Source organism: Mytilus californianus, unplaced genomic scaffold (genome assembly GCF_021869535.1).
Source record: "Mytilus californianus isolate M0D057914Y unplaced genomic scaffold, xbMytCali1.0.p SCAF_3, whole genome shotgun sequence".
NCBI classification, from domain to species: Eukaryota; Metazoa; Mollusca; class Bivalvia; order Mytilida; family Mytilidae; genus Mytilus; species Mytilus californianus.
Window position 1 is genome coordinate 13,472,787 of NW_026262679.1, and position 19,047 is coordinate 13,491,833.

General features: G+C 31.5%; 1 long non-coding RNA gene across 1 annotated transcript in view; it reads right to left on the reverse strand.

Moving 5' to 3' along the window:
* Window positions 1-13,350: 13,350 nt before the first annotated feature.
* Window positions 13,351-19,047, reverse strand: part of LOC127732997 (uncharacterized) — a 53,049-nt gene continuing 47,352 nt past the window's right edge. Inside the window, exons 17-20 of the long non-coding RNA XR_007996549.1 lie at window positions 15,311-15,390; window positions 14,939-15,014; window positions 14,573-14,648; window positions 13,351-13,430 (exon numbers count right to left, since the gene is read on the reverse strand). This is a non-coding gene — a long non-coding RNA (uncharacterized LOC127732997). The remainder of the gene's footprint in view (window positions 13,431-14,572; window positions 14,649-14,938; window positions 15,015-15,310; window positions 15,391-19,047) is intronic.

A 19,047-nucleotide genomic window follows, 5' to 3' on the forward strand; every position in this document is an offset into this window, starting at 1 on the left:
GAACAATTTATATTTCCCTTACTCAAAATGAAACTCGTTGCTACAACTTGTTGCTGTTAAAGTCATTTTGAAACGAAATTACTTAATTTGTATCCGGAAAACTATTTATATCATTACTTTCAAAGAAATTTGGTTTTGATGTCCTTGTTCACTTTTGGGGAAACTGCTCAAAATTTACAAGTCAAAATCCCGATTTTGGTCTATCTTCAGGCGTTTATAATTTAGATATGGAAACAAGCCATAATAGTTTGTTCTTATGTTGTACTTTTCAACCATTGTCCCAGGTTAGGGGAGGGTTGGGCGCCTGCTCACATGTTTAACCCCGCCAGATGCTGTATGTGCCTGTTCCAAGTCAGGAGCCTGTAATTCAGTGGTTGTCGTTTGTTGCTGTTTTACATATTTGCTTTTCGTTCATTATTTTGTACATAAATTAGGCCGTTAGTTCTCTCGTTTGGATTATTACATTTGTCCGTTAGGGGCCTTTTAAATTGGCTATGCGGTATGGGCTTTGCTCATTGTTGAAGGCCGTACGATGACCTATAGTTTATTTCTGTGTTATTTGGTCTCTTGTGAATAGTTGTCTCATTGGAAATCATACCAGATCTTTTATATAATATTGTAAGAACCTTAAATTAGATACTTGGGCTCTGCTGCTATGGAATAAGTAAAGATTGAAATACTTTTTGAAAACGGTCATGATGTGAATCAAATTTAGGGAATACTGTCCTTACCTCTTACTATAATGCCTAATGACAGTTCTTCAGAAAACATAATTGACCGATGAATGGAAAGCCGATTACAGTATAATATTAGTTCCTTAATATCTAAAAAAAATTCGTAAGGGTTCCGCGGAACCCAGTGTCTCGCCTACTTTTGCTGTTAATCGCAGGCTCAACAAAAATGAGGAAAAAAATTAATAAAAATATTCCTCTCTATACTATCTTTTGATTGTAAGTAGCTTCTGTCCAAGTTTGGTAAAAATCCAGGATAGTTTATGAATCTAATAAATGTTTTAAAAACTTAAACTGCAGACTGTATGTAATGTTAACTGGAAGAAAAACAAAGTCCATTTATAAGTAAAAAACAGAAAAAATGGAACAAAATTTTAACAAATTTTCCTTGTAGATACTAGCTTTTAATCATAAACAAGCTTCTGTCCAAGTTTGATACAAATCCAGGATAGTTTAAGAAAGTTGTTAAAATTTAAAAAAACTTTAACCACAGAGTGAATGTAATGTAAACTGGCAGAAAAACTAAGTCCATTTATAAGTTAAATACGGATAAACTGGATTTTTTTTTTTAAATTTACTTCTGGATACTATCTTATGATCATAAACAAGCTTCTGTCCAAGTTTAGTACAAATCCAGGATAGTTGAAGAAAGTTGTTAAAATTTTAAAAACTTTAACCACAGAGTGAATGTAATGTTAACTGGCAGAAAAACTAAGTCCATTTATAAGTAAAATACGGAAAAAATGGATTTTTTTTTTTACAAAATTTACTTCTGGATACTATCTTATGATCATAAACAAGGTTCTTTCCAAGTTTGGTAGAAATCCAGGATAGTTTAAGAAAGTTATTAAAATTTCAAAAACTTTAACCACAGAGTGAATGTAATGTTTCCTGGCAGAAAAACTAAGTCCATTTATAAGTAAAATACGGAAAAAATGGAATTTTTTTTTAACAAAATTTACTTCTGGATACTATCTTATGATCATAAACAAGTTTCTGTCCAAGTTTGGTAGAAATCCAGGATAGTTTAAGAAAGTTATTAAAATTTCAAAAACTTTAACCACAGAGTGAATATTTGTGGACGCCGCCGACGACGACGACGACGACGACGCCGACGCCGACGGAATGTAGGATCGCTATGTCTCGCTTTTTCGACAAAAGTCGAAGGCTCGACAAAAACAGGGACATTCCGGTGATAGGATTGGCGATTATTTTAGTACATAAATCATTTTTAAAACCCCTTCTAAACAATTTTAGGATCAAGGAGTGCTGTACAATATCATAATTGGAGGTGTCAGACTTGAAAAACTGTGAGCAGATATCCCGAATGCATATACCACCGTTACTCTCATATTTGTGTTGATCTCGAAAATCGAAAACAACATACAGGTTTATACAAACAAAATTAATCAGGTGGCGAGGCGCATCATGTCAGATTGATTGATTGATTGGTGTTTAACGCCAATTTCAATCCTATTTTGCTATTTCTCGTTGCTGTCAGTTTTTATTGGTGGAGGAAGCCGGAGTTCCCGGAGAGAACAAACGACCCTCAGTCGGAAAACTGACAATCCTAGTCAATTAAGATCGGAGTCGAGCGCACCTGTCACGTGCGGGATTTGAACTTACAACCTCAGTGTGGACAGGCTAGCACCATGTCAGAGAGTCATATAACATCTCATTTTTTTTTCGCTTTCTACGTTTTAGGCATTCTTTACTGTTATATTGAAATGCGAAGTCATAGCGGATATGGCCCTTTTCCGCCATGATTTCAGGGATGAAAGAAATGACTAAAAATGTGTACCAAAACGTCATGAAGGTCGTTAAAGTATACATGTAATTATTTTAATGAAATGTGATGAAACAAAAGGTAAAATGCCAATTATTGCACAATATTCAATTATATTGCATACACATGCATTGAGTATTCCAACTCTGAAATAATACCAATCGGTTATCTTGAAACTCACAGTTTTAAGTTAACCGATATTCAAAATTTCATAATTTCTTACAAAATGTATACTTCATTTATACAAAATGGAGATTAACGTGGTAAACTTTACTAATTAAATCGTCAAAATAATTCGGTTCAGTCATTCAGTTCAATTTGCTAATTTTTCAAATTTTGCTACTGCTATTGACTCCCGATAAGGAAAATTACTAAATTGAGATGTGCAAATATTAGATTTCCTGTAGAAACTGAAAGATGGGCCACGATACCTAAAGAGAAAAGAATTTGTAACATTTGAAAAAACGGAATCAGGAATGAATTGATTATTTATTCCAATGTGCATTTCCACCACTTGAACAACTTCGAAGAAATATGTACCTAGTTACTAATAGTACAAATCCAAATGAGATATAAAATGAAAAATACGTTATCATTATGTCATGTTCGACTATACAAAAATCTGTCCTTGTTCCTGAAAAAAATCTCGAAGTATTTTTTAGAAAAATCATGTTTCAGATTGTGCTTTTATAGCACTAAATAATTTGTTGAAACATGATATCATATTTTCGATCTGGGTGTATGTTCTCTGTATTTTTACAGTCTCGCGTGTCATCATTTATGTATATAATGTTTGTTTATTGTCCTCTTATACACTCAAGGTGTCTGAGGTTAAATTAAGAATTTTGAACTTTGAATTTTGATAAGACCTCGGATTCATTAATCGATGTACATGTAAGATAGCAATGATGATTCTTGGAAGATAATCTCATTCGGTGGTTTTGGAGACATTGCGAATGAAAAGTATATCTATGCAAAATGACTAATGTTTCTGACAATGCATTTATAAAAGTTGTACAAAAATCGAACATGTAAAAATGTTGTTTGTTTATAGTTGACACGTGTTTGGTTATTTATAGTAAGGTCGGTTCCATTTGGATATTGAGTTCATGCACGAGTGAAATAAGTTGGTTTCAAGTCATTAGAGCCATTGCAGTCAAAGTGTACAGTACCAGCTGCTTATTTTCGGTGTATTTACACGAACTTTCCACATTATAATATTCATAATAAAAAAAAATCGTAAGGGTTCCGCGGAACCCAGTGTCTCGCCTACTTTTGCTGTTAATCGCAGGCTAAAAAGAAAAGGAAAAAAATTAATAAAAATATTCCTCTCTATACTATCTTTTGATTGTAAGTAGCTTCTGTCCAAGTTTGGTAAAAATCAAGGATAGTTTATGAATCTAATAAATGTTTTAAAAACTTAAACTGCAGACTGTGTCATGTTAACTGGAAGAAAAACTAAGTCCATTTATAAGTAAAAATAAGGAAAAAATGGAACAAAATTTTAACAAAATTTCTTTCTAGATACTAGCTATTAATCATAAACAAGCTTCTGTATAAGTTTGGTACAAATCCAAGATAGTTTTAAAAGTTGTTAAAATTTTAAAAACTTTAACCAGAGAGTGAATGTAATGTTAACTGGCAGAAAAACTAAGTCCATTTATAAGTAAAATACTGAAAAAATGATTTTTTTTTACAAAATTTACTTTTGGATATTATCTTATGATCTGTCCAAGTTTGGTAGAAATCCAGGATAGTTTAAGAAAGTTATTAAAATTCAAAAAACTTTAACCACAGAGTGAATATTTGTGGACTCCGCCGACGACGACAACGAGTTTTTTTCATTTGTTTAGCTAGCTAAATCATGTTTTTAAATAGCCCGATAGATACTAATTATAGTATATGAAAACACGTCACATCATCTATTTTCATACCTTGAACAGGTATTCCTACAATAATCAAGGCCAAGACTATTGATTTTTTTTTTATCAAAACCAATATTTTGTTCGTAAATGCCCCTGAGGAGCATTAAAATATGAAGTATCAACTAATAGATATTCAAAATTAGTTTTGTATTAAAAAATACATGGTGCTTCAGTTAGCGTGTTAATGTTGGTAGGTGATTTGTAGCGTACACGTATTTCACAGCTTTGTTTAACTTAAAACTAACAAAATATTAAACAAGAATGTGTCCATAATACACGGATGCCCCACTCGTACTATCATTTTCTATGTTCAGTGAACTATGAAATTGGGATAAAAACTGTAATTTAGCCTTAAAATGAGAAAGATCATATCATAGGGATCAAGTGTACTAAGTTTCAAGTTGGTTGGACTTCCACTTCATCAAAAACTACCTTGACCAAAAACTTTAACCTGAAACAGGACAGACGGACGAACGAAGGGACGGACGGACAAACGAACGAACGGACGCACAGACCGAAAAACTGAATGCCCCTAAGTGGCGCCTAAAAAGGGTGTTGAATATAAATACAAGAAACATTTAATAATCTAATTATCTGATATAAATCAGCTAATCTAATTCAAGATCGGTCTCCGAGGCTGTTTTAATGCCATTAAGCCAAAAAATATCGGACGCATTTAACTGTGATGTTGTTTTCCTCAATCTGGATGTATCTCTATCTATACACTGTTCCAGCTTTTTTAAAAGGTTTACCGTCTATATGAAACGGACAACAGCTTACACCAGTTGGTACTAGAACGGCTTGCGTAACAAACACATGTAATCTGGTCTTTTCTACATGGCATTACACAAAATGGATCGACCCTATGTTGTGATAAAGATTCAACACTTTCTTAATGTTTTACCTACAGTCACGATTGGTATAGTGTAATTGATTTTTTTTGTGGTGTTGTTTCATTTTCTGATGACTTAGGTTCCGGTGTAGGGACGGTGGTACAATGTAACAATGCCAGAACTAGTATCTACACAGTTGGTGGATTGGCGATAAAATTATTGTCTGCATTTTTTACAAATCATGCCATTTTCTAAAACGTTCTTGTTCAAGATTGAGAAAAAATATTTTTGTTGTTTTGAAATTTTTTCTGCTATGGCCTTTTTTCGTTATGTGTATAACACACACAGCATTTTGGGCTTATAATCAATTCTCGTGTTATTGGTTATGTACTTGTAAGCACCTACTTCAGTGTGACTCTTTGAATTAAACAAACATCCGAAAAAATGTGATACAAACATAACATTTTAATATTTCAACATAAATAAACAGCTGCGCCATGAGCGCATGATACGTCTTGTGTGTGAATTTTTATGCAATAGGCATAAATAGTTTCTGACATATGGCGTGACATGCGAAAACCCCCCCTTTTTTTTTTACAAAAAACTCAATATCTCTAAAATAAAATTTTGAATCAAAACCAAAAAGTATACAGATCTTAAGATTAATATAACTAGGAAGTGTGTAAAATTTTAAGCAATAATCATAAATCGTTTTTGAGTTACGGCGCGACATGTGAAAAACCCCTCCCCCTTTTTTTTTTACAAAATACTCAATAACTCAAAAAATAAAATTTTGAATCATCACCAAAAAGTATACAGATCTTAAGATTAATATAACTAAGAAGTGTGTAAAGTTTTAAGCAATAATCATAAATTGTTTTTGAGATACGGCGCGACATGTGAAAAAAACACACACCTGTTTTAGTTACTAAGTCCCGTAACTCAAAAAGTTTTAATCTTATTTTCACCAAAAAGTATACAGATCGTTTGACCATCATAAGAAACAACTATGTTAAGTTTCATGAAATTTGGATAAGTCATTCTCAAGTTACGGTGCGACATGTTTACGCCGGACAGACAGACGGACAGACAGACAGACGGACGGACGCCGGACATTTGTATAACATAATATGTCCCGTCAAAAATTTGACGGGCGTATAAAAAATGAGAAAAATTAGCGTGAGATTTGAACCCCATCTTAAAAACAATCCATTATTTACAGTTTTAAGCGCTACCGATGGAGCCACGGCGACTCTTGAAAACAATATTGATATTAAGCATCTATATAGGTAAAATTTAGCGATGTTCCACTTTTTATTAAAAAAGTTGTTTTTAAGATATTAAGGACACACTAAACCAATTTCATTTTTGAGGGGAAAAGTTGTATAAATTACAACAACAACAAAAAACATAACTGTGTTTTGGTTTGAAGTGTCCTTCTAGGGGGATTCCCTGTTTTTCCAACCTAAAAACACGGTAAATTCCTCATATTTGACTTTCATCCTTTTTTGGAGGTTAAATTAACTATTTTCCAGAAATAACAGAATACATAAAAATCGAAATATTGACCAAAAAACATTTTTATTTCATGTTTTTATCGTAAATTTTATTCTTTCAGCACTTTTTGAAATTGGCCCTTCTGTGAAAAAAATTCAGGGGAAATTGGCCCTTCCTCTTTATATATAAATAGCGGACACAAGTGGACTCAAATCTATTTCCATATATTATTAAGAATTAAAGAAACAAAGGATACAGGCGGAAACAAATGGACACAGGGTTATTTCTATATAAAAATTATGGAAACTGGAGGCTACAAGGTTTATTTTTGTGGTTCAAAGAACAATACCCCCTATTTGGGACATACAAAAAGGTGCAATAAAAATATTCTCACCTCTGTAAAGAGTATTACTATATAAACAAACCGCCCACAAAATGCAATAAAAATCATCCGAAAAGGGTCGCGATTACTTAAATAAGAAATCGCCAAGACAACTTCAGCCATGTTGACTTTTCTATTTGTAGATCTTGCTAGTATTTTCTGCTTTTAAAGTTTCTATTTATTTTAGTTTTCAAGATAAAAGGCAAAAATGAAGATTTTCTCTATTTATTAAGAGTTTTCAAGATAAAACAAATTTGCATTTGACACCTATGTTCTACTGTAAGCCATGTCGACCATGTTGGTTGGAAAGCACTTAACTATAGATACCCCAATGAATAGTTTGGTCAAGTTTGGTTAAATTTGGCCTAGCAGTTTCAGAGATATTTTTTCTAAAATTAACAACGACGCACACAGTGATGAGAATAAATAAATAAGGTAACTAAGGGACACTAATGTACTGTCAAAGTGTACTGTCAATGTCAAAACCATTTATGTGGACATTGACCTGTACTCGATGATCAATGAAACTGAACAAATTTCTAAGGATTGGATCAAGTGGTACTATCATGAATCACCATCCAGAATGCAAAGAAATGTAGTTTTTAAGCAATTCCAAGGCAGATCTTTTGAAGGATAAATGTCAAAACCATATCGAAAGCAAACTAGACCCGTTTTTGTTTCAAAAGATGTGAGCATGCAGCATTATCATAAAAAAGATGAAACCCATAATACAGGTGTAATACAACCAAATTATAGTACGTCACATCCGGTTGCATACGAAGAAGGTTCGAAAAAAATATCCCCTTGAATTTGCCAGTTGAAGGCAATTTATCCATTTCAATGCAGTAAAAAAAAAATCCGAGTCATAAACACAGCTTGGTTGTTTCAAAGCACCATTCTTTTTTTATTAGTTCACCTGGCCTAAAAGGCCAATTAAGTGAGCTTTTCTCATCACTTGGCGTCCGTCGTCGTAACTTTTTACATTTTGAACTTCTTCTAAGGATCATTAATTGGAATGAAACCAAACATTGCATGAATATTCCTTATGAGGTTTTGACCAAGTGTTGTTACTTTGTAGCTGATCCATCATCCAAGATGGCCGCCAGTGGGGGGCTTCGTTTAACATAGGACCATATGGACAATACATACAAATGTTTTCTTTTAGAGAAACACTGAATGGAATGAAACCAAACATGAAATGAATGTTCCTAATGAGGCGCTGACCAAGTGTTGTTACTTTGTAGCTAATCAATTACCAAAGATGGTTTCCAGCGGGGAACTTAGTTTAACAAAGGACCCTATGTGAAATACATACAAAAGTCTTCTTTTGAAGAACCACTGAATGTAATGAAACCAAACATGGCATGAATGTTCCTTATGAGGTGCTGACCAAGTGTTACTTTGTTTCAAACTTGGTCTCAATTATTATTAGGGTATCTGTTATGATTTTAATCTATTTTTACATGATTTCCACAACCAAAGTAGAACCAGGTGAGCGACACAGGATCGTCAGAGCCTCTGGTTTGGTGTTTCTATAGACTATTTGGGAAACTTGAGGTTACAGGTTACATGGTTACAAAAGCTTGTACACAGGAAAAAAGGGGAGAACATTTGATTGGTGAACTTCCAGCGATGGTAATCATCGTATATCCAATGACATGTTATTTGAAATTTTGTCTGTAGCCATACAGCTAGAAAGAATAAAACTTGATTAAAGCCAAGTATTTCTTTATTTGGAACAAAGATAAATTTTTAGAAGAGTGAAAATTTAACAAAGACTAATGGGTGAAAACAATGGTAATATTACACCTCTAAAGGTAACTAAGACAAAATCGAACTTGACCTACATTTTATTGTTGTCCATGACATTAGGCAAATTGTAATTAATCGGAGTGGAAAGCAAACTTGAGACAGGGCAAAGGGATGGATGAACATGTGCATCACCATGGAAGGGGTTAATGAGCTGTAACATAGGTTTTGTCAACAACAAAAAAATTTCATTTACGAATCTTTCCAAATATTTAGGCTTAAACAAAACAAATAATATATTCATATTGCCGATAACCTGGACATCGGATTTTATCTTCATTAAAACAATACACATGCATACAAGGATAAGCATAAATACATAAAGAAAATCGTAGCAATTATAATTGATGAAATGCTCATTGTATTTTATGTGAAATATCAAATAATGGCAAAAAATCTATCATCGACGATCTTGATAAATACCAAAATGACACTTTCTAAACCTATTGTAACTACTTTTATGCCACTGTAGTACATCATCATAGTATTAGATGCAGACAGATCTGCATCATGAGTAAGGTGTAATTAGAAAAAAATATTATTGTACAAAATACATGAAAGTATTGTTGATTCATTTTAATTTCCTGGATACCAGATCTCAGTGTGCTTGTTATAAAAAAAAACCTTGATAACTGAAGATGTCCAGTACGGCCCTGCTTGCACCTTTTTGTGCGAGGCATACTCAAATATTGATTGTAATACTAACAAACTCAATTCAATTAATTCAATGTTTTATGAATGTGTCATCTCTCAACAATTACAATCGATATTTATACATTGTAAAACAACACTAAATAAAATAAGCCATTCTATACAGAATTATAAAGACTATTAAAATGCATAGATATAATACTATGTATTTTCCATATATAAAATTTCAACACCTTTTTAAAATCAAATAACAGGTTTTGGAACACACGTAACATATTTACATCTGAGAATAAAAACACAAACTTTAGAATAAAAACACAAGCTTTTGGTTATCATCTAAAGTATTAAAATTTTCATTATAAGTTTCAGCAACATAATATAAATGGTTTCTAAAATCTTCATAAAGAGGACATCTTAATAAAACATGTGCTTCGTCTTCAATAAAACTATAACATATATGGCACAAGCTAAAACAATATTTTCATATTTCCCAGTTTAAATCCTTAGTGGAGCAACACCACATCTAAATTTGAGAAAAGCACTTCTGTGACTGAAATTCATTTTGACATTAAAAGTTTAACAACATAATTAGTGTCCATATTTTCAGGACACGATAAATGACTTGAATTCAGTTCAGAGAAGGTTTTCCTTACTAAAAAGTTCCAGTTTTCAGCACACTTATGCTTAATACTCATTCTATCAGCCCACTAATGAACTTTTGCATTTATCCGACCTTAGCTCATGTGATTTAATCTACACCACAAACGAATAATACTTTCCACTGCTTATCAAAAATAGGTGGTATTAACTACATACTTGTGCCAAATATAAACAATGCAAACATAATCTTAGTTTGCGGACAGCCGATCATGCTCGATGGACGCCAGATTGTATTATAAATATTCACAAATTCAATAAATCATTAAAATATTGCAATGCATATTTAATTCAAAATCATAACAATTCCTATGTATATATTATCCCATGGAAGTAAAATATAATACTTCCATGATTTTCCTAAATACACCAAAACCAACTTTTGACTAAATGCACCCCTTCATAGACAGTCAAGGCCGGCCAGGAACAACTAGAGATAAAAAAAACGATATAATCGATCAAAAAGCTCTAGAAACCTGTGTCAGTGGATGCCAAGTGCGCAATCCTGTCTCCAGGGTCAGGTGCTCTGACCTACACCATGAAACATGTGTGTATTGACAAATCAAAATGCAATATAAAATAAAATTATCAACGTATAATACAATAATACCCAAGTCTCCAGTAACTGCAGCATTTGGTGCATATTTTTCTTCTAGAAAATCTATAGGCCCCATTATGTATGGAATTTATACAAGAATATCTTTTTACACCCCATATACCTTTTCATATTCTATTATAGGACAAACCAAACTTTCATATAATTTTACAAATACATCGAAACAAACACCCCCTAAAAGTTTACACTTGGCTATTACCATCCCTAAAGCTCTATTCGCTGAAGATTTCAACGGCGTTTGCAGTGATATTATAGTCTAAATGCTTGTTTAAAACGAGACCAAGTATCATTACTAGAAGACTTTATAGTATGACCATTACAATTAAAAATTACATCATATCTAGGTATAGATGGTGGTCTAAATTGTACAATGTTACTCTTGTTTGTATCAATTGTCATACAATTGTCTTCAAATCATGTAGAAAAAGCATTTACCAAAAGTTGTAGCTCTTTTTCATCGTTTGCTATAATAACATCATCAGCATATAATAAAATAAAGTTTTTCATCACCAATTTCTATTCCGCAGTCAAAGGACTTAAGAAATGGTAATCATTAATACACAAGTTGAACAAAATGAGCGACAAGGGACATCCTTGTTTCAAGCCAGTGTTTACATCAAACCAGTCTGTGAAATGACCGTTTATTCTTACAGAACATTTGTATAAATTGACTTAATAGCAGAACAAAAGTCTGTGCAACACCAATTTTATTTAGTATATACCATAAAATATCTCTTTGTAGTGTCGTAAGCCTTTTTTAAAATCAATAAAGGCGAAAAAGATTGATTTAGGAAGTGTTTTTCTCACATCTATCAAATTAGTAAGAGTAGATAATTGGTCTATTGTACTACAAAGTTGCGGTAAACCATTCTGTTCCTCAACCAGTACATTGTTATCATCTACCAACTGAGCTAATCTATAGTTCAGTATATTACAGTACAATTTGTAAGACACTGACGCAAGGGCGATCCCTCTATAGCAAAAGGGGGGGGGGGGGTCTCTCGCATCTGATATGTAAGATTTAGGAATATGATTTATAATACATCAATACTTTTAATAGGATATCAACAGGATCCATTAGACTATACTTAACGACACTACCTAATTAAGTGTATTAACCGTGTTAGCTATCAGTGATTTTGCAGATCCATTTAACCAAATGTTTTAATGAAGCAGAAATTTATATTTGGAATTTTGTTTTCACTTGTGCTTAAATTTAGAACATAAATTAAGTTTTTCTAATTTTCAATTTCCATCCATCAAACTGTGTCAAATACAATTTAATTTTGATACAATAACTTTCCAAAATCGATTTAAAAATTATAAATTATAAAGTTTAAATATTATATATTCACAGTTCAAATGTTCATGCACTAATATTGTTTCTTTTTCAATGACAATAAAATATCAAATGTATATCATTTCAGAATTACATTGACAGTTCCCTTTGAATGACAAAACCATATCCTGAAGACATAGAAACCACTGATTCCTCCATAGAAAAAAACAAGAAACACCTCAATAAGAACTACCTCAGTAACTCCGAAACCCACTATGTTAAATGTTAGTGAAGATGATACCATGCAAACAAAATGTACTTCTGAAATGATAATTTGATATTTGCTTAGTCCACAACAAAACTTTTAAGATATACATTAAAGGGTGCATGAACTAAACCATAAGTTAAAGTCAATTTTGTTTGAGTTAATTTGAAATTGATTTTTTTTTTTAATTTTGAATTTAAATATATTTAACAAAACTGCATATACATTTTTGTTTTTATCTTACAAAAGCAATGACAGATATAACAGGAAAAAGTATTTCACCAAATTGGATGTTCTGATTTGGTTACTCAAAAGATGATGCAAAAAGGAAACTACAGAATATTTACAGACTATTCTAATTTATTCATATGTAGATATGGTAACTTGTCAAATTTGAAGATAGTTTCTATTTTAAGATCTTATTTAGAGCTGGCATTAATTAAAACCAACAATTGATCTTTTGGCTTAATTATGAATGTTATATCATTGTAGACATATTGAGGGCACTTGGCAAATTCTCATCTGATATTTTGAACATTAGAGATTTCTATAATCTTAATCTTATTTATTCTCTAAAAAATTAAACTGTCTCTTCACGATTCTCAATTTAACATCCTCTGCTGCCATGCTGCACCTTCTACTACTGAAACATCATATAAGTTGCACCTGTAAATAAAACCAATCAATTCAGAAATTAATGTGATGCATGTTGTATGTCAAATCCTTATTTGGAGACAAGAATTTTTACAATCACTATACATTCTTATTAAAATATATCTCATTACAGTGAATATTTCAATAAATGAAATGTAGGACCAGTTTGTAATAAAATTTCAAGCTGTTGTTCCAGGAAAAACTGATTTTTATTACCTAACAAATATAAACATAGTTTTAAGAACAATTGTTATGAATAAATACATACATGTGACTAATCCTAATGTGTTATCTGCAATGGAAGCATCTTTCATGGTATAGGAGTCTTACATATTTAGGCTGTATCTGTTAAAAACAAAAACAAATATTTTAAATTAGTTTCAGCTTCAAAATCAAAGCAATTTGCTGTTGCAATCAACTCAGAAATTAATGTTATGCATGTTTGATGTCAAATCCTAAATTGGAGACGTATATTTACAATAACTAAACATTCTTATTAAAATATACTTCATTAGGATATAAATAGGAATAAAAGAAATTTTAGACCAATTTGTTATAAAGCTTCAATCTGTTGTTTCAGTGAAAACTGATTTTTAATGCCTAACAAATACTAGAGGCTTCAAGGAGCCTGTGTTGCTCATCTGATATTTTTATTTACTATTGATGCATGAAATAATGCAACCGTTATACATTTGCTTTAGTTTCAGAGATATGTCAAAAACTGCATTTTCCCCCCAAGTTCTACTTTTAGCGATGTCTGACATGTTGGTTGGCAGGCAGGGTCATTGGATATATTTTTTTAAACTAGATACCCCAGTGATGATTGTGGCCAAGTTTAGTTAAATTTGTCTCAGTTGTTTCAGGAGAGAAGATTTTTGTAAAAGACTACAAAAATTTACGAATAATTGTTAAATTTGACTTTAAAGGGCAATAACTCCTTATGGGGTCAATTGACCATATTGGTCATGTTGACTTATTTGTAGATCTGCCTTTGCTGAACATTATTGCTGTTTACAGTTTATCTCTATCTATTATAATATTCAAGATAACAAAAAAACTGCAAAATTTCCTTAAAATTACTAATTCAGGGGCAGCAACCCAACAACGGCTTGTCTGATTCAATTTCAGGGCAGATAGATCTTAACCTGATAAACATTTTTACCCACGTCAGATTTGTTCTAAATGCTTTAGTTTCAGAGATATAAGCCAAAAACTGCATTTTACCCCTATGTTCTATTTTTAGCCATGTCGGCCATCTTGGTTGGCAGGCGGGGTCATTGGACACATTTTTTAAACTAGATACCCTAGTGATGATTGTGGCCAAGTTTGGTTAAATTTTGCCCAGTAGTTTCAGGAGATTTTTGTATGAACGGACGACGACGACGGACGCCAAGTGATGAGAAAAGCTCACCTGGCCAAAACCAAAGGGGCCAGGTGAGCTAATAAACCTAGTTTAAAGAAAAAAATTGTAATGAATAAATACTTACATGTGACTAATCCTAATGTGCTATCTACAATGAAACCATCTTCATTGTCGAAGAGTGTAACATATTTAGGCTGTATCTGTAATAAAAAGAAAATTGTAAATTAGTTTCAGCTTTAAATAGGGAATATTTGCTGTTGCAATCAATTCAGAAATTAATGTGATGCATGTTTTATGCCAAATCTTAAATTGGAGACTAGTCTAGAATATCTACAATTACTTAACTTATTACAGTAAATATTTGAATAAAAGAAATGTTCGACAAATTTGTAATAAAATTTCAAATTGTTGTTCAAGGGGAAAACTGATTTTTGTTACCCAACACATATAAAAAGAGATAAAAGTACAATTATAATGACAAAATACCTACATGATACAAATCTTCGTGTGCTATATACCATGAAAGCATCTTCATTGTCTAGGAGTGTAACATATTTAGGCTGTATCTATAACAAAAACGAATCATCAATTAGTATCAACTTCAAATAGAGACTATTGGCTGTTGCAATTAATTCAAAATTAATATGATGCATTTTGTATGACAAATCCTAATTTGAAGACAAGTATATAAACAATTTCTATACATTATCATTAATATAATCTTCATAAGAGTATAAATTTGAATAAAAGAAATTTCAAATCAAATCTAATTTAAGCTGCTGTTCCAGGGAAAACTGATTTTTGTTACCTGCAAACCATATAAACATAGTTTAAAGTACAATTAAAAATACCAAATACCTACATGCTACGTATCCAGATGTGTGATCAATCTACCATGAAACCATCTTCATTGTCTAGGAGTGTAACATATTTAGGCTGTATCTATAACAAAACCAAATCATCAATTAGTATCAGCTTCAAATAGAGACTATTGGCTGTTGCAACAATTATAAAATAAATGTCACTCATATTTTATGTTAAATCCTAAATTGGACACAAGAATATTTACAATTACTACACATTCATGTTAAAATTTACTTCACTAGATTATAAATTTGAACAAAAGAAATATGTACACTAATTTGAAATAAAATGTTATTTAAGCTGTTGTTCCAGGGAAAACTGATATTTATTACCCAACACATATAAACATAGTCTAAAGTACAATTGTAATGACTAAATACCTACACGTTAAACATCCTAATGTGCCATCTACCATGAAACCATCTTCATTGTGTGGGATTGGAACATATCTGGGCTGTATCTATTACAAAAGAAAAAATATAAATTAGCATCAGCTTCAGATAGAGAATATTTAATGGCTGTTGAAAAAATTAAAAAATTAATGTGATTCATGTTTTATGTCAAATCTTAAATTACGGACACTTAATTTACAATTACTCTTTCGTTCTTATTAAAATATACCACATTTGAAATTCGAATAAAAGATATTTTAGACCAATTTGTAATAAAATTTTAAGCTATTGTTTCAGTAAAAACAGATTTTTATTGACTTCCAAATATTAACATAGTTTTAAGTACAATTGTAATGACCAAATACTTACATGTTGACTCTTCCTATCTGCCATGAATCCATCTTCTCTGTCTAGGAGTGCAACATATTTAGATGTATCTTTAACAAAAACTATAAATTAATATCAGCTTTAAATACAGACTATTTGCTGTTGCAATTTTTTCAGAATTTAATCTTTTGCATGTTGGACAAGAATATTCATAATTACTATACATTCCATTAAGAATATATTTCATTAGAGTATATATTTGAAGAAAAAATTTTTTGAGACCAAAGTTTCAAATTGGTCGATAATGAAATAGAGCCAGACAAAAAACTAAATACATTTTACCATAAACACAAGTTTTCATCATACTATGTAATAGCACCCATTAAATTCATCAATGTTATATCAAAATCTGAAGTTTGCTCATGAGGTCTGCTTTTACGAGACCCATTTTAACATAAAGCATCTTTTTGTCAAACTGTTCAGGAAAAAACGGATTTTTATTACCTAACAAACATAAACATAGTTTTAAGAACAATTGTAATGACCAAATACCTACATGTGCAACATCCTAATGTGTGAAAGCATCTTTCATGGTATAGAAGTGTTACATATTTAGGCTGTATAATCTGTAACAAAAACAATAATTATTAATTAGTTTCTGCTTTAAATCCAGACTTTTTGCTGTTGCAATCAATTCAGAAAATAATGTGATGCATGTTTTATGTTAAATCCCAAATTAGAGAAAAGTATATAATTACAATTACTATACATTCTTATTAAAATATTCAGCATTAGAGTATAAATTTGAATGAAAGAAATTTTAGACCAATTTGTTAAAAAGCTTCAATCTGTTGTTTCAGGAAAAAACTGATTTTTATTACCTCACAAGTATAAATATAGTTTTAAGGAAAATTGTAATGACCAAATACCTACATGTGACTTATCCTAATGTGCATCTGCAATGGAAGCATCTTTCATGGAATAGGAGTCTTACATATTTAGGCTGTATCTGTAATGAAAACAAAAAAATATACATTTATATCAGCTTTCAATCAAGACTATTTGCTGTTGCAATCAATTTAGAAATTAATGTGATGCATGTTGTATGTCAAATCCTTAATTGGAGACAAGAATTTTTACAATCACTATACATTCTTATTAAAATATATCTCATTACAGTGAATATTTCAATAAATGAAATGTAGGACCAATTTGTAATAAAATTTCAAGCTGTTGTTCCAGGAAAAACTGATTTTTATTACCTAACAAATATAAACATAGTTTTAAGAACAATTGTTATGAATAAATACATACATGTGACTAATCCTAATGTGCTATCTGCAATGGAAGCATCTTTCATGATATAGGAGTCTTACATATTTAGGCTGTATCTGTTAACAAAAACAAATATTTTAAATTAGTTTCAGCTTCAAAATCAAAGCAATTTGCTGTTGCAATCAATTCAGAAATTAATGTTATGCATGTTTGATGTCAAATCCTAAATTGGAGACGTATATTTACAATAACTATACATTCTTATTAAAATATACTTCATTAGGATATAAATAGGAATAAAAGAAATTTTAGACCAATTTGTTATAAAGCTTCAATCTGTTGTTTCAGTGAAAACTGATTTTTAATGCCTAACAAATACTAGAGGCTTCAAGGAGCCTGTGTTGCTCATCTGATATTTTTATTTACAATTGATGCATGAAATAATGCAACCGTTATACATTTGCTTTAGTTTCAGAGATATAAGTCAAAAACTGCATTTTCCCCCTAAGTTCTACTTTTAGCCATGTCTGACATGTTGGTTGGCAGGCAGGGTCATCGGACACATTTTTTAAAACTAGATACCCCAGTGATGATTGTGGCCAAGTTTGGTTAAATTTGTCTCAGTTGTTTCAGGAGAGAAGATTTTTGTAAAAGACTACAAAAATTTACGAATAATTGTTAAATTTGACTTTAAAGGGCAATAACTCCTTATGGGGTCAATTGACCATATTGGTCATGTTGACTTATTTGTAGATCTGCCTTTGCTGAACATTATTGCTGTTTACAGTTTATCTCTATCTATTATAATATTCAAGATAACAAAAAAACTGCAAAATTTCCTTAAAATTACTAATTCAGGGGCAGCAACCCAACAACGGCTTGTCTGATTCATCTGAAAATTTCAGGGCAGATAGATCTTAACCTGATAAACATTTTTACCCACGTCAGATTTGTTCTAAATGCTTTAGTTTCAGAGATATAAGCCAAAAACTGCATTTTACCCCTATGTTCTATTTTTAGCCATGTCGGCCATCTTGGTTGGCAGGCGGTGTCATCGGACACATTTTTTAAACTAGATACCCTAGTGATGATTGTGGCCAAGTTTGGTTAAATTTTGCCCAGTAGTTTCAGGAGGAGATTTTTGTATGAACGGACGACGACGACGACGGATGCCAAGTGATGAGAAAAGCTCACCTGGCCAAAACCAAAGGGGCCAGGTGAGCTAATAAACCTAGTTTAAAGAAAAAAATTGTAATGAATAAATACTTACATGTGACTTATCCTAATGTGCTATCTACAATGAAACCATCTTCATTGTCGAAGAGTGTAACATATTTAGGCTGTATCTGTAATAAAAAGAAAAATTAGTTTCAGCTTTAAATAGGGAATATTTGCTGTTGCAATCAATTCAGAAATTAATGTGATGCATGTTTTATGCCAAATCTTAAATTGGAGACTAGTCTAGAATATCTACAATTACTTAACTTATTACAGTAAATATTTGAATAAAAGAAATGTTCGACAAATTTGTAATAAAATTTCAAATTGTTGTTCAAGGGGAAAACTGATTTTTGTTACCCAACACATATAAAAAGAGATAAAAGTACAATTATAATGACAAAATACCTACATGATACAAATCTTCGTGTGCTATATACCATGAAAGCATCTTCATTGTCTAGAAGTGTAACATATTTAAGCTGTATCTATAACAAAAACAAATCATCAATTAGTATCAACT